At 41.1% G+C, this 17,787-nt stretch overlaps 1 protein-coding gene across 1 annotated transcript in view; it reads right to left on the bottom strand.

The window, feature by feature from the left end:
* Positions 1–17,787, bottom strand: part of FURIN (furin, paired basic amino acid cleaving enzyme) — a 311,683-nt gene that overhangs the window by 63,837 nt on the left and 230,059 nt on the right. The window lies entirely within an intron of this gene.

The raw sequence follows: 17,787 nt of genomic DNA, 5'->3' as shown, positions 1-17,787 counted from the left end.
ACATCATCGTAGCCATGGCAACCATTATGACATCTACGTCGATACTGTGCCCGTTGCTGAATCAGAAATGTGGGATTTCTACGTCCTTTATGACATCATCGTCGCTGTGCCAGTCGCTGATTGGTCGAGGCCTGGTGGCCTCGACCAATCAGAGACGCGGGATTTCTACGTCGATACTGTGCCCGTCGCTGATTGGTCGAGGCCTGGCAGCCTCGACCAATCAGAGACGCGGGATTTCCAGGACAGACAGACAGACGGACGGACGGAAAAACCCTTAGACAATAGTCTAAGCTTGTAAGCTTGCGAGCAGGGCCCTCACTCCTCCTGGTATCTGTTTTGAACTGTATTTCTGTTATGCTGTAATGTCTATTGTCTGTACAAGTCCCCTCTATAATTTGTAAAGCGCTGCGGAATATGTTGGAGCTATATAAATAAAAATTATTATTATTATAATTATATATATATAGATAACACCACATATAATAGTATGTCATTTATGTTATTAAATATTTTACCACATTTTTTAGCTTCAAATATTTTTTTCCCTATTTTCCATCTCTAAAACCTGGGTGCGCCTTATAGTCTGGTGCGTCTTATAGTCCGAAAAATACGGTATGTAAAATGTGAGGGTTTTTTTGCACACATTTTATGAAATTATGAATCCGACTACCAATGATCAGATGACCTATGTTTAGATGGGACCTTCAAGTACAGATTTGCATAGGCCCCAATGAAATGGTGAAGTGTTTACTCAAATTAACCCGTTACTGACATTTGGATGTATTAGTATGCCGGTGTCAATATCCCCCACTTTGATGTGTGCTCCGGTGGTGAGCCCGCATCAAAGCCGGGACATGTCAGCTGTTCTGAACAGCTGACATGTGTCCGCAATAGGCGCGGGTGGAATCACGATCCACCCGTGCCTATTAACTAGTTAAATGCCACTGTCAAACTGACAGCGGAATTTAAATCACGCTTCTGGCCATCGGGGCGGAAATACGCACACCGCTGACCCCCATCACGTGATCGGGGGCCACCGGTTCATCAACATGACAACCTGACGTTTCCTTGAGACCTCTATGGTTGTTGATGTTGGATTGCTATGAGCGCCACCCTGTGGTTGGCGCTCATATCAAGTCTGTAATTCTACTACATAGAGACGATCTGAGCATCACCTCTATGTAGCAGAGCCGATCAAGCTATGGCAGCTTTTAGCCTCCTATGGAGGCTATTGAAGCATGCCAAAAGTTAAAGAAAAAAAATAAATAAAAAAAAACAAAAACATAAGTTCAAATCATCCCCCCTTTCGCCCCATTCAAAATAAAAACAATAACAATAAAATCAAACATACACATATTTGGTATCGCCGCGTTAAGAATCGGCCAATCAATAAAGAAAAAAAAAGGATTAACCTGATCGCTAAACGGCATATTGAGAAAAAAAAATCAATATAACAGAATTACGTTTGTTTTGGTCACTGTGACATTGCAGTAAAATGCAATAATGGGCGATCAAAAGAATGTGTCTGCACAAAAGTGATAGCATTTAAAAAGCTAGCTCGGCGCACAAAAAAATAAGCCCTCACCCAACCAGAGATCACGAAAAATTGAGACGTTATGGGTCTCGAAAAATGGCGCATTTTTTTTTTTTTTTAGCAAACTTTGGACATTTTTTTTTTTCATCATTTCGATAAAGAACCCAGACATGCTTGGGGTCTATGAACTTGTAATGACCTGGAGAATCATAATGGCAGGTCAGTTTTAGCACTTTGTAAACATAGCAAAAAATCCAAACAAAAAACAAGTGTGGGATTGTACTTTTTTTGCAATTTCACCGCACTTGGAATATTTTTCCTGCTTTCGAGTACACAACATGGTAAAACCAATGGTAATGGTGTCATTCAAAAATACAACTCTTCCTGCAAAAAATAAGCCCTCACATGGCCATATTGCCGGAAAAATAAAGTTATGGCTCTGGGAAGAAGGGGAGCGAAAAACAAAAAACGCCCCGGTAATGAAGGGGTTAAAAACAGCTGCAATATAAATGTAGATATAAAAAGGGCCGAAATCATCAAGACTGGCTTTGCTCACACATTGAACTTGCTCCAGTTATTCAATGTCTTAAAATATGGTGCCCAGAACTGGACACAGTATTCCAGATGAGGCCTGAGCAAGGAGGAGTACAGGGGGATAATTACTTTGTGTGATCTATGCTTCTCTTAATATATCCTAGAACTGTGTGTTTTCCTTTTGCTGCTGCATCACACTGCTGACTCCTGTGTAGTCTGATCTAAGTGATCTAAGCAATCGCTTAGTTCTATTCCTCCCATTCTGTAGATTAATTTTCATTTTTCTTGCCCAGATGTAGAATCTTGCATATCTCCCTGGTAAATAACATTCTATTAGTCGCTGCCCATTGTTTGAGCTAGTCTAAATCCTTCTACATCCTCTCTGTCTTCTGTAGTGTAAAGGTACCATCACATTTAGCGATGCTGCAGCGATCTAGACAACGATCCCGATCGCTGCAGCGTCGCTGTGTGGTCGCTGGAGAGCTGTCACACAGACAGCTCTCCAGCGACCAACGATGCCGGTCCCCGAGCTGCGCTTAGTAACCCGATGTTTACCCTGGTTACCAGCGTAAACGTAAAAAAAAAAAAAAAAAAAAAACACTACATACTTACATTCCGGTGTCTGTCCCCCGGTGCTGTGCTTCTCTGCACTGACTGAGCGCCAGCCGGAAAGCACAGCGGTGACGTCGCCACTGTGCTCTGCTTTCCAGCTGGCCGGCGCTCACAGTGCAGAGAAGCACAGCGCCGGAGGACTGACACCGGAATGTAAGTATGTAGTGTTTTTTTTTTTTTAACGTTTACGCTGGTAACCAGGGTAAACATTGGGTTACTAAGGGCGGCCCTGCGCTTAGTAACCCGATGTTTACCCTGGTTACCAGTGAAGACATCGCTGAATCGGCGTCACACACACGCCGATTCATCGATGTCTGCGGGAGTCCAGCGACGAAATAAAGTTCTGGACTTTCTGCTCCGACCAACGATGGCACAGCAGGATCCAGATCGCTGCTGCCTGTCAAACTGAACGATATCGCTAGCCAGGACGCTGCAACGTCACGGATCGCTAGCGATATCGTTCAGTGTGAAGGTACCTTTAGCTATCCCTCCTAGCTTTCCAGCATCTGCAAGCTTAATTAGTTTACCTTTATTTCCCTGATCTACTGTATAGTTTATACAAATGTTGAACAACACTAGGGCCAGGATAGAGCCCTGTGGCACCTCACTTGAAACACTCTTCCAACTGGATTTGCAACCATTTATCACCACCCGGAGTACAATCACTGAGCCAGTTATGAATCCACCTAATCGAAGCCTTGTCAATCCCATACTTTAGACTTGGTAATTTTTTCAATAAGGATAGTATGAGATGCTTTCTTTGCTGAAGTTGAGATATATTATATCAACCGCATTTCCATGCTCCACCCAGTCAGTGATTCCATCATAGAAGGAGATTAGATTAGCCTGGCATGACTAGTTTGCTACAAACCCATGCTGGCTCTGGTTAATTACTGTATTCTTATCCAAGTACTTACATAAATGCTGTTTAACAATTTGTTCAAAGATCTTTCCTGGTATAGAAGTAAGGCTTACCGGTCTGTAATTTCCTGGCTTCATCTTTTCTTTTTTGAAGATCGGGACAACATTTGCTCTTCTCCAGTCTTCTGGGACTTCTCCTGTTCATCAGGATTTTTCAAAGATTCTGGCTAGAGGTTCTGCAGTTTCCTCTGCTAATTCCTTCAGTACCCCAAGATGCAATTCATCTGGACCAGGAGATTGAAATTTATTTAAAATTAGCTAAGTAGTCCCTTCACCATCTTTCGGTTTATAGATAGTATGGGTTCTTTTATTCCTTCAATGGCACCGTGAAGATAAGTTGATATTACAATTGCTTTCTTAGAAAACCGAGATAAAAAATATCAATTTAAAAGTTCAGCCTTCTCAGCATCATTTTTGACCACTTCACCTTTTCCTCCTGTAAAAATTCTAGAGCATATTTGACTTTTCTTTTGACATATTCCCTAAATCCTTTTTAATGTTTTTGCAAGCTTTGCTTCACTACTGGCTTTAGTTCTAATGCTTGCCCTGTATGCCCTGTAGACAGCATTATATTCTTCTTTAGATATGTCCCCTTTTTCTATTTGACATACATTTCTTTTTACCTATTTAACAAGTGATTCATTTCTGTGTTCACCTACCCTGGTGTCTTTAAATGATTCAAATTTTCTTCTTTTTGGGATTGTTACCGATTGTGCAGTGAGAATTTCATTTAGCAAAAATCTCCCATCCTTCTTGGACATTTCTGTCCTTTCAAATATCCAGGTTTTGAACCTTTCCTACCCTCTTTTTGAGTCCATTAAAATCTGCCTTTCTGAAGTCCAACTTTAAAGTCTGAGTCCTCACTGGTCTTCCTCCTCTTGTAATCCAAAATTCGAGGATAGCATGATCGCTGCCTCCTAAATTCCCAGCCACGTCTAGTTCCTCAACCATTTCCTCCTTGTTCGGTCTTCTACTATTTGAAAGATAAAGTTGTCAGCACGTGAAGATAAGAATTTTCTGGAACAATTTCTATTGTCTGACAGACAGATTCCTAACTAAAATCTCCCATGATCACCATGTTGTACTTTGACAACAGAGACATCTGATGTAAAAACAGTTCATCCATATCTTCGGTCTGTCCATGTGGCCTATAGTAAACACCTACAATAGTGTCCTTTCTGTTCTCTCCATGTATTCTGACATCATATCTCTCTTCTTGTGTTAGCAGCTCCAATTCTCCTTGTTTGTTTAACATGTTCTGTGCATTTGTATAGACACATTTTGTAGTGGATTTCTCCTGCTACTCTATTTTCAGAGTATTTTGATTTTGTTGTTTATTTCCACTTCTAATAACAGGGTGCTCAAAAGAATTCATTAGCTGCATATTTTTTCCTGGCCGTATAATTCCCATTGCATATTACCCTAGTTTTAAGCATAGTTTAAAGAATTGTGTCCATCTACATGCGCCATACCAGAAGTATTACTCCAGTCTAGGACTGGAGTGAGATTGCTGAAGTAGGGAAAGCCAAAGCTTGTAATGAATTTGGCGAGCTGTAGGGTTCCCACCCCGCTCAGCCCATCTACTCGAAGCTGGGCAAAACAGCAAAAGCTGCAAAATTTGGGCACACCACCAAGTCCAGTCTAAATTTGTAGCATTTAGGCTATATGCACACGTTGCGGATAGTATGTTTTTTTGCAGCGTTTTTTTGCCGCGAAAACGCATACACAACACAATCCATTAAATTCAATGGGATTCCGCAATGCTGTGTTAATGCTGCGTATTTTTCCGTGGCAATTCCGACCGAGTGCACATAGCCTTAAGCCAGAATTCTGGAAAGCGCTGATAAATTGGGCCCATAGATTTCACCATTTAATTTGAGGCCCATCTAAACAGTCGTCAGGATTTCACTGCAATGAGCCCGATTGCGCATATACTAAATACAGGTATATAAACACACACACACACACAGTTCTCTCAGAGCTTTAACCCCTTAATGACCGCCAATACGTCTTTTAACTGACCTGAGATATAAGAGAATAGCCTCCCCATACAGATGACAATCCAGCATCTGTCGGCTGTCCTCTATAGCTGACAACTTGCTGTATCAGCCACGATCAGTATTTGCACCTTCTAAATCTGTTTAACCCCTTAGATGCTGCTGTCAATAGTGATAACATCATTATAAATGGTTAACAGAGTGTGGGGGCTTCTTCTTTATCCCAATTGCTGCCCTCAGATCATGATTTTGTTGTCCTGATGTTTGCGATGGCAATTCATGACCAAATAGCGGCCTTAGAGTCTGCCGGCTGTAGTAATCTGTTTAGAAGTTAGCAACATTTAGGTGGTAAAAATACACATTTTCATTTCTGTCATGCCACTTTGCATTAATTCCTGTAAAGCACCTGAAGGGTTAATAAATTACCTGACAGCAGTTTTCAATATGTCAGGGGGTGCTGTTTTTAAAATGGTATCACGTTTGGGGGTTTCCCAATATATGGGACCCTTAAAGTCACTTCAAACATGGATAAGTCCCTAAAAAAATAAATGTGGTAAATTTCTTTGAAAAAATGAAAAATTGCTGCTACATTTTTAAACCTCCTAAAATGCTAACAAAATAAAATAACATTTTACAAATGGTGCTGATGTAAAGCAGACATGTGGGAAATGTTATTTATTAATGGTTTGCTGTTGTATGACTATCTGAATTAAAGGGATAATCATTCAAATTCAGAAAATTGCTAATTTTTTTAACATTTTTCTCAAATTTTTTATATTTTTTATAAATAAACACAAGAAATGTTGAACTAAATTTACCATTATCATAAAGTATAATGTGTCACGAAAAAACAATCTCAAAATCACTGGGATTTGTTGAAGCGTTGCAGAGTTATTACCACATAAAGTGACACTGGTCAGATTTCAAAAATTTGGCTCGGTCACTAAGGGGTTAAGCATTGTTTCATATTACATTTCTGGAAACTAAAGTTATCCTCTGCTAGTTCATTTGGAACTAGGAAGTTTTTCTTTCTATGCAAGAGCTTGTACAAAAGGCCATCAAGAATAAGCTCAAAGAGATACTCTCCCACACAATGACGTAGAACACAATACATAACTGGTGACCTTGATTCCAAGGACAGTGAGAACTGTAGAACAAGGTATGTAGAATCGGACAAAGCAGCTGCTCAGAAGGAGAATAAATAACTATCAGATAAAGAGAACAGATTTGGAGAAAGTCAACTGCACTTTGGGAGGTACCACTGCAGATGCAATCATAAAATGTTGAGCATCACGCGAGACTCCTACTCTAATAAAACCCATGCACAAGATCCGTTGAGTGTTCGACAGTGAGGTTAAGAGTCCTTTGCATAAATAAAGTATTCTTATGGAAGCAGCACAATGCTTTCAGAGAAAATCCCACAGTATTTGAAAATGTCACCATCAAGGTATGGAAAGTAATTTTCTGTCAATTCCTACTTCAACTTCTTAAGTGCTTTCTGACCAGGGGCCTTTACAGGAAGCCAAGCGTGCAAGGGAACATTGCTTCCCAAGACTAATATGAATTCCCCATTCAATTTCATATTTATGCCTAGTCTAGAAAGCTTATTACAGATTTCAGCAAAATGATATTTGAAACAAAAAAGAAATGTGTTGTCGTCTGTAATGCTAGCAACAGAATCTAGGACAGAAGGAGTCTAGAATTAGGAGAAATAGAAATGAAGACATTTGTTTTAGCTATAAATGCATTGTCCACTTATGCAATTAAAACTAGGTCAGACTTTAATCTTCAAGAACACTTTGTTCTATATTTTAAAAATCTATTAATGATGTGATGCTTGGAATCTGATCAGCAAAGAACAAGCCTACAGAATTTATAGAAACCAAAATGTTAAGGTAAACCTACTTTTATCTTCTCTTAACACCTTTCAAAGTCTAGAATGTCAGAAAAGGAAGATATTGAAATTTCTCCCTGCAAAACTTTCTATCAGCATAAAGATATAGCAAAGTTTTAGTGTAAGGCTGGATTCACACATTCATATCTGATGGTCCGAGGCTATTTAGTTCTGATCAGGGGACACATACATCCAAAACATACATCGCACTACTTACGCTGACCATGAAACATAGGAACAAAAGAAAAGACTGAAAGGCTTGAAAACAAAGGTGTATTACGGTAAGTGGCCAGCTAATGCCTTATGTCTAAATTATGCCTCAAACCAATGGTATAATTTGAGGTCTTCACACTTTTTAGCAGACAAGTGGACAGTGTTATAAGCATGCTCTGATCCGAACACTGGTCAGAGGCGGCCACAGACAGCTTGGGGCCCCCGTGCAGAAAATGTGTCTGGGCCCCTCTCCTTTTAAGGCGACGAAGATTATAATATATTTTATATATATATATATATATATATATATATATATATATATATATATATATATATATATATATATATATATATATATATATATATATACACACACACACACACATACATACACACACACATAGATAGATACACACACACACACACTAGGGGACTGTGCTATACATAAGTGAGTACACTTTATACTAAGGGACTGGGTTAGGCATAATAAATCGACAATAAAGTCTTCCTCCACCTTCCCCTGTTCCTAAATCCATTATAAATCCCCCATCCTCCCATCCCCCACACCCCTCATTATCCCCCTCCCATCCCATTATTACCCCCTCCCCCACCCCCATTATTGCTTTTTCCTCACCACCCCATTATTGCCCATTCCACCACATCCATCATTGCCTCCTCCCCATCACCCCATCATTGTCCTTTCCACTGCCACCATCATTGCATTCTCCCCCACCACGCCATCATTACCCATTCCACCACCTCCATCATTTCCTCCTCCCCCACCACCCCAATTATTGCCCATTCACAACCTCCATCACTTCCTCCTCCCTCACCAACCCCATCATTGCCCTCTTTGTCAACCCAATCATTGCCTTCTGCCCAATCATTACCCTCAACCCAATCACTGCCTTCTGCCCCATCACCCCCCCACACACACACACAGCACCAGTCACCTCTCTGCACATACACACACAGCACCAGTCACCTCTCTGCATACACACCTCATCACACAGTATCCCAAATCGCACCATCGCCGGCAGCTTCCCGTTTCGCACAGCCGCAGTGCTGAATGAGGTCATTCAGCCGCTACTGTGCAAGTCATAACAGCTCCAGATCCAACCTGGCGGGCATGCTTTGACTTCTGCTCCCTCGGGTATATGGCACCAGCTTGTGCTCTGTCCTCCAGTTATACAGCAGACGTCTCTTCCTCGTTGCTTCATATCCGTACACCCCCATCTCGGGGACGGACGCCGCTCCTCACCTGCACCAGACTGCGCGGCTGGCCCCTGGGGCCCCCAGTTGTGCTTGTGGTTGCCATGGTGTCGGGAGCAGCCAGGCAAAAGGGCTTCTGAATTTCCTGGGATCTCGTGGCCGCCCCACAATGTGCAGAGGATTGTGGGAGGATCGTTCAGGCAGCACTCACACTGCAGCAAGAAAGGCAGAAAGTGAGAGTGAAATGGATCAATTCCCTGCAGCTCTGCTCCCATTTTCTGTTGCAGGCTGCAGAGTGCAGGGATTGCTCCCTAGCCGCCGCACATGAGAGCAACCTGGCCAGGGGCCCCTCGGGGCCAGATAAACTGGCCAGATTTCCCTCATTATTAGCTGCCCTGTTGGGGCCCCCTGGAGCCTCTGGGCCCCGATGCAGCCGCACCGGTTGAACCGGCGGTATGTCCGCCCATGACACTGGTTGTCACCTCCTTATCTGCAGTACATCAGCTATTTTCCTGGTAGATCTGCCCATGTTATCTGCCTCCTTTAAATAGTTTCACATCTATAGTAATATTTGACATAAGGATATGTTTAAAGATTTGGAGTCAACGCTTAATGGAATTGTAAAAGGGGTATCGGTTCTCCTTATGGGGAGTGACATACCATCTCTGGCTTGTCAAGGTAAGGAGGCTTATTCGCCGTGCAATGCTCCTCTGGGAAATAGAATATGCAAATTGCCTCTTCTGAGAAAAAGAGGACTTAAACTCTATAACGCCACCTGTTGGAAGTAGCGATCCTACAAGTCACAATCAACCCTTTAACGAGTCGTGCAATATGACTTAGGATAAAAGCCAAATCAGTATCTCAATTCGCAGAGACGGTGTTTCGGGCTGTTGGCCCTCGTCAGTGCAAAGCATGAGAACTAATTTGGCTAGGTGAGAGGCTCTGGACTGGGGTCTAACTCGAGCCATGTCGACTTGGTGGATCAACGATCTGTAGGAAGATCAATCTTCTATCTTCTAGATAGGTCTACCAGGGTCTTCTCCAACGTTACCTTGATAGTATGAACCAATTGGTTTGCCGATCTTACTCCACCTTGTTCTTTCTATTCTTATGACTATGATGTCCTTCTCCAGTATTTGCTCTCTTTGTATGATGTGTCCAAAGTAGGCAAGTCGTAGATTGGTGATCCTATCTCCGAGTGACATATCTGGTTTGATTTGTTCCAATATTGATTGGTTTGTTCTTCTTGCCATCCATGGTAATGATGCCATCCTTCTCAAGAACCACAAGATTCTAAGGCGTCGATTCTTGTTCTGTCTTGTTTTTTTATCGTCCAGGTTTCACAACCATTGTTTCCCCCCTTACTATCACCCATAATCTGTACAAATAGATTTAGAAAAACAGAAATTATTTTGAAGGAGATACATAAAAATAACAAAACTGAAATAATGTGGTTGCCCAAGTGTGAACACACTCTTGGGGGATGTGGGTTTGTTCCGAATTAGCCAATCCTATATAAACTCATGGCAAGTAGTAGTCAGTACGGAGCTGCTATCATTTACAGTAATTCTGATTAACCCCATATAACGATTAGCTGTTCTAGCCGAATTTTTTTAATGGCATTTTTCGGCATAAGCAATGGTCCGTAAACCGCTTACAACACAGCAAAGGGATCTTATTGTTGAAAACTCATTCAGGAGAAGGGTACAAATACATTCACAGACATTAAAGAACACTGTGAAGACAATCATCGCAAAGTGGCACAATAGTGACATTACCTACAACAGGTTGTCCCGCAAAAATTGATGAAAAGACAAAAAGAAAAGTGGTCCAGAAGGCTGCCAAGAGGACTACAACAAATTTAAAAGTGCTGCAGGAATTTCTGGCAAGTACTAGTTGCATACTGCCTATGACGACAATCTCCTGTATTCTTCATGTCTGACGTGTGGGGTAGTGTGGCCAGACGGAAGCATTTTATTATCAATAAAACATACATGCCTAGCCTTTAACCAACACCTCCATCAAGTCTTCCAAAAGCATAAAAGAAAATGTGTTAAGGTCTGATGAGACCAAGGTTGAACCTCTGGCCATAATTTTAAACGGTATGTTTGGAGAAAATCTAACACTGCACATCAGCAAAACAACACCATACCCACAGTGAAGTATGATTGAGGCAGCATTATACTTTGAAGCTGTCCATCTGGAGCTGGAATTGGAGAAGGAATTACTAACAGTTCAATTTATCAATTTTGCAACAAAACCTTCAGGACTCCGCTAAAAAACAAAACTGAAATTGAAGAGGAGTTTCACCTTTTAGCACAACAACAACTTTCAAATCAACAAAAGAATGGTTTCATCAGAAAAAGTTCAACAATAGGAATAGCCCAGCCACAACACAGACCTGAATCCAATTGAAAATCTGTGGTTTCACTTGAAGAGGGCTAAATCTAGATGTACCATGCTAACAGACTCCTACCCAAAAAGGCTGAATGCTGTCAAATTCATAAAGTACTTCAATAAATTATCAGTTTAAGGGTGGGCATAATTATGTAACCACATTATTTTAGTTATTTAATTTTCCCACCCAAAAGGATTTCAGTTTTGTTTTTTCAATTTAGGTGTACAGATTATGGGTGACATTAAAGGTGCAAAAAGTTCTGAAATTATTCTTCTTAATTAGATTTTTTTTATATGTCAAAATTGCCATTTTAACAGGAGTGTAGAGACTTATTACATCCACTATGCTTTCTTTCACAGAAAATTGTTTGATAACAGATAAACAAAAAAAATAAAAATTTTCTTTAGTTGACCCAATCAGGAAAGTAAAGGAGGCTAAAAAAGCACAATAAAAGTACAGTACAGATGTTTCCAACCCCTTGACCCATCAACATTTCTATGATAAAAGTCTTGTAAAGGAGAACTTCATTAATGATAGCGTTCAGTTTTAACCTTCTTTTGATGGCTTTCTAAAATGCTTGGAGCTCATATTGCTATGCTTTGAGGATTTTTTTTTCTGCAGCTTGACAACTTGAAGCAGGGTTCAGAAATGTCCAACAAGTTGTTTTTTTTTTTTTATAGTAACATAGTTAGTAACATAGTTAGTAAGGCCGAAAAAAGACATTTGTCCATCCAGTTCAGCCTATATTCCATCATAATAAATCCCCAGATCTACGTCCTTCTACAGAACCTAATAATTGTATGATACAATATTGTTCTGCTCCAGGAAGATATCCAGGCCTCTCTTGAACCCCTCGACTGAGTTCGCCATCACCACCTCCTCAGGCAAGCAATTCCAGATTCTCACTGCCCTAACAGTAAAGAATCCTCTTCTATGTTGGTGGAAAAACCTTCTCTCCTCCAGACGCAAAGAATGCCCCCTTGTGCCCGTCACCTTCCTTGGTATAAACAGATCCTCAGCGAGATATTTGTATTGTCCCCTTATATACTTATACATGGTTATTATAGAACATTAGAAAGAAAAAAAAAGCATGAAGTGGGATGGCAGCACTGTGCATATTCTGCGGGACTGTGGGGCATGGTGTAATTTAGGTATGGGAAAAATGAAACCTAAAATATATTCAACACAAAACCAACTAATCCCATTTTGGTCAACACCTTTTTAATTACTTGAACATGGTTTCATGTCACAATACAAACAAGCTTATTACTTTGAAGAACTAGCAGGAACCAGTATTGGCATATTGTCCTAGGGTCCTTATACGAACGCTGTGACATGCAACGTTTGTGAGCATTTTCTATGAACGATTCTTCATGCAAAAGTTCATACATAATCCCTTACGTTGCAGACAGCACATGTTTACACAAGGTGACGCACACATACAGCTGAAGCCAGAAGTTTGCATACACTAAATAAAAATACACATATGAATGTTTTTCTCAATATCGGACATGAAATCGGAATAAACCTTTCCCGTTTTTGGTCATTTAGGATTACCATAATTATTAATATTTGCAAAATGCCAGAATAATATGAGAGAGAAAATGTTTTAAGGCATTTTTTATTACCTACTGCAAAGTTAAAAGTTTATATACACTAAGGGTATGTGCACACGATGCAGATTTAGTGCAGAATTGGTGCAGAACTGCTGCAGATTTTTCTGCTGCAGAAACGCAGTAGAACTGCACTGTGATTAAGGCCATGTTCACACTATGCGGTTTTTACTGCGGAACCGCGGCGATTTTGCCGCTGCGGGTCCGCAGCTATTTTCCATGCAGGGTACAGTACAATGTTACCCTATGGAAAACAAAAACCGCAGTGCACATGATGCGGAAAAACCCGAAAAAAAACGCGCTGAATTGCTGCGGAAAAAAAAAAGGACCATGTCACTTTGTGCAGAATCGCAGCGATTCTGCACCCATAGAAATGCATTGATCCGCTTACTTCCCGCATGGGGCTGTGCCCACCATGCGGGAAGTAATGCGGATAATGTGCGGGTTATACCCGGGGTGGAGGAGAGGGGACTCTCCTCCAGGCCCCGGGAACCATATTTGTGTTAAAAAAAAAAAAAGAATTCAAATAAAAAATAATGTTATACTCACCTCTGAAGTCTCAGCGCTGCACGCGGCCGTCCGGTCTCAGGTTTGCTATGCGACCAGGACCTTCGGTGACGTCGCGGTCACATGACCGTGACGTCACCGAAGGTCCTGGTCACACAGCATCTTTGGAACTGGACCGCCGCCTGCAGCGCCGAGGAGATCGGGACGTCAGAGGGTGAATATACCATGATTTTATTATTTTTAACACTACTATTGATGCTGCATATTGCTGCATATGCAGCATCAATAGTAGGGGTAAATCCCGCAGCGGAACCCGCAGCGGAACCCGCAGGACAAACAGCGATAAATCTGCAGGGATAACCGCAGCGGGTTTGCCCTGCAGATTTATCAAATCCGCTGCGGGAGAATCCGCAGGACAGAACGCATAGTGTGAACATGGCCTTACAGTACAATGTAAATCAATGTGGAAAAAAAAAAAGCTGTGCACATGGTGCAGAAAAATCTGCGCAGAAACGCTGCAGATTTCAAAGAAGTGCACGTCACTTCTTTTGTGCAGTTCTGCAGCAGATTTTTCTGCACCATGTGCACAGCTTTTTTTTTTCACATTGATTTACATTGTACTGCACGGAAACTGCACAGAAACTGCACAGAAACTGCATCAAATCTGCAGATGCAGATTTAGTGCAGAAAATTCTGCACCACATTTCCTACGTGTGCACATAGCCTAAGATTACTATGCCTTTAAACAATTCTGGACTGCCCATATGATGATGTCATGTGTTTGGTAGCTTTTGATAGGTTTTTGGCAATATCGGAGTTAATTATAGAAACACCTGTGGATGTATTTTAACTCCTTCATGACCTTGGGATTTTTCGTTTTTCCGTGTTCGTTTTTCACTCCCCTCCTTCCCAGAGCCATAACTTTTTATTTTTCCGTCAATTTGGCCATGTAAGGGCTTATTTTTTGCGGGACGAGTTGTACTTTTGAACGACATCATTGGTTTTAGCATGTCGTGTACTAGAAAACGGGAAAAAAATTCCAAGTGCGGTGAAATTGCAAAAAAAGTGCAGTCCCACATGTTTTTTGTTTGGCTTTTTTGCTAGGTTCACTAAATGCTATAACTGACCTGCCATTATGATTCTCCAGGTCAGTACGAGTTCATAGACACCTAACATGACTAGGTTATTTTTTACCTAAGTGGTGAAAAAAAAATTCCAAACTTTGCTAAAAAAAAAAAATAAAAAAAAAAAAAAAAAAATTGTGCCATTTTCCGATACTCGTAGCGTCTCCATTTTTCATGATCTGGGGTCGGTTGAGGGCTTATTTTTTGCGTGCCGAGATGACGTTTTAAATGATAGCATTTTGGTGCAGATACGTTCTTTTGATCGCCCGTTATTGCATTTTAATGCAATGTTGCGGCAACCAAAAAAACGTAATTCTGGCGTTTCTAATTTTTTTCTCGCTATGCCGTTTAGCGATCAGGTTAATGCTTTTTTTTTAATTGATAGATCGGGCGTTTCTGAACGCGGCGATACCAAATGTGTAGATTTGATTTTTTTTTATTGATTTATTTTGATTGGGGCGAAAGGGGGTGATTTAAACTTTTATATTTTTTTATTTTTTTCACATTTTTTTTTACTTTTTTTTTTTTTTTTTACTTTTGCCATGCTTCAATAGCCTTCATGGGAGGCTAGAAGCAGGCACAGCACGATCGGCTCTGCTACATAGCAGCGATCTGCTGTTCGCTGCTATGTAGCAGAAAATCAGGTGTGCTGTGAGCGCCGACCACAGGGTGGCGCTCACAGCTACCGGCGATCAGTAACCATAGAGGTCTCAAGGACCTCTATGGTTACTATTCTGAAGCATCGCCGACCTCCGATCATGTGACGGGGGTCGGCGATGCCATCATTTCCGGCCGCCCGGCCGGATGCGGTAGTTAAATGCCGCTGTCTGCGTTTGACAGCGGCATTTAACTAGTTAATAGGCGCGGGCAGATCGCGATTCTGCCCGCGCCTATTACGGGCACATGTCAGCTGTTCAAAATAGCCGCATCACAGCGGGGCTTCTGACCTCGGACGTACTATCCCGTCCGAGGTCAGAAAGGGGTTAATGCACACCTGAAACACACTGCTTCTTTGTGCAGCATCATGGGTAAGCCTAAAGAAGTCAGCCAAAATATCAGGAAAATAATTGTGCACTTGCACAACTCTGGCAGAAAGTAGGCAGAAAAATGTAGACAATATTGAGTGACTGTTTTATTGTTTGGGACCTGTTAGGCTATGTGCACATGTTCAAGAAAGTTCGCAGAATTTTCCTGGGCAAATCTGAACTACTTTTGCAGGAAATCCGCTCGCGTTTTTTTTTTTTTGCGGATTTTTCCGGGAGGTTCCCGATGCAATAATATAGCAGCAAATCTGCGAAAAATCTGCAAAATTAATGAACATGCTGCGTTTTTTCCGCGATGCAATTTTTTGCAGAAAAACGCAGCATGGACACAAAAATTGCAGAATGCATTAAATTGATGGGATGCTTAATGTAAGCATTTTTTAAGCATTTTTGCAGCGGAAAACCGCTCAAACAATGTGAAAACTCCGGAACGTGTGCACATAGCCTTACACTGGGTAAAGATCATAATGAATGATAATTTAGGAAATCATCATCATCCTCTGGAAAAAGCCCTTTGCCTTTCCATGAAGTATAAAAATATAGATGCTCCTTTACATATAGATAAACGGGATCTGGTGAATATGTTGATGTAAGATAGTTGTGCAGGGCATTCTCAGATACTAAACGTAGCAGGAGAGATATTGGAGAACAGATTAAAGACAATTACAAAGGAATGCTTAAACAATTGTAGCATTTCATTATTTATGCTTTTAGTTGTTATTAAGACTATTTGTTCTGGATGAACTGAAAACAATCTTCCCCTCTGTTAGAGGCGTAGCAAAAAGTCTCAGAAACTGATAAAAAAAATAACAAAGTTAATCTTTCCTATGTAACATTTTGTGTTTTTGAAATCTCAAAATGTTTAACATGACCGTTTTCAAAGCGTTATGTAAAAGAAAACGCGTAGGGTGCCAACCTCCGCAGTTTGGCAAGGCATCATATAGGTAATTAATAGGGACCTTTAGCATTTTTAAGGTTGTTTTCATGGTGTTTTTTGTTTTGGTGTGCACATACCATTTTTAAGTGGTTTTTAGAAGATTATAATAAAGGTTGTATCTTTTAATGTTTTTTTTTTCTACATAATTTCTTCTAAATTGATACCCTAGTACACGTACTTTGACTTCATGCTGGGATAACACCACAACCCCATCCATGACAGATGTTGCACAGCCACATATCAAAGTATGGTAGATATTAAATCGCAACACAGTAAAAGTGAATGTGGTTGCGTTTATGATCCTCAAGTTGAAAGATTTCCATTTATAGACTTGCATGTCTTTCAAGTTACCCTAGAGATATTACTACGCTGACTTTCAAGTTGTTGCAATGTACAGGACTGCCATACTGTCACCTTTTAATGCATGACACCTGCCGTGTAGAAAATAGCCATGTAGACCCATGCTAATAGAAAGAAAGGATGATGAACTCTGCAGTTATAAGACATTTGCCGGGATTCTTAAAAATGGACACTTCTGGTTATGGGTACGCTGAAGTAACATGCGCCAAATTCATTAAGAGTAGAATCTGGCACATCTTCTAGCTGCCACGTGTCACCACAAGAAGTGTACTCCATTGTCTTTCTCGGGTACATTTCTGTCATATTTTCTGCCTTCTTTAAAGGTGTGAATCATGATGAAGCTGCCGGCTGCCCTCGACCAGGCCATCCACCGGCTAAATTAGGGCTCATACTCACTTGCGTGAAATACGGCCGAGTCTCGCATGTTAAAACCCGGCTCTGCCGCCGGCACTCCAGAGCGGAGCGTGCAGCCGCATAGCAATACATGGAGCTGCACGCTCCGCTCCCAAGTGCCAGCGGCAGAGCCGGGTGTTACCATGCGAGACTCGGCCGTATTGCACGCAAGTGAGTATGAGCCCTTTCATAAGGTGGACTGATGTAAAAATGACAAAAGTCACAAAATTTGTGCTCATCTAGTTGTGTAAAACTTTTACAAAGTTTTTAAACAGTTTACGTCAGTATTTTGATGAATCAGGACCACAATTTAATGCATCACACTCATGGCACAGTTGGAGTTTTAGAGCTTCAGTCCGCACATAGTGTGCCGCTCTATGGTGCCAGCGATTGTCTATACCCCTGAATGTAAGACTGAAGAAAAGACCTTGTATAGAGTTTACATTATACATGAATTTGTGGGCTCCTGCATCAATAACTTACATGGCTATTAAT

This window comes from Ranitomeya imitator, chromosome 4, assembly GCF_032444005.1.
Source record: "Ranitomeya imitator isolate aRanImi1 chromosome 4, aRanImi1.pri, whole genome shotgun sequence".
NCBI lineage: Eukaryota > Metazoa > Chordata > Amphibia > Anura > Dendrobatidae > Ranitomeya > Ranitomeya imitator.
The sequence above is the reverse complement of the archived record's forward strand: the minus strand, read 5'-3'. Positions and strand labels throughout refer to the sequence as shown.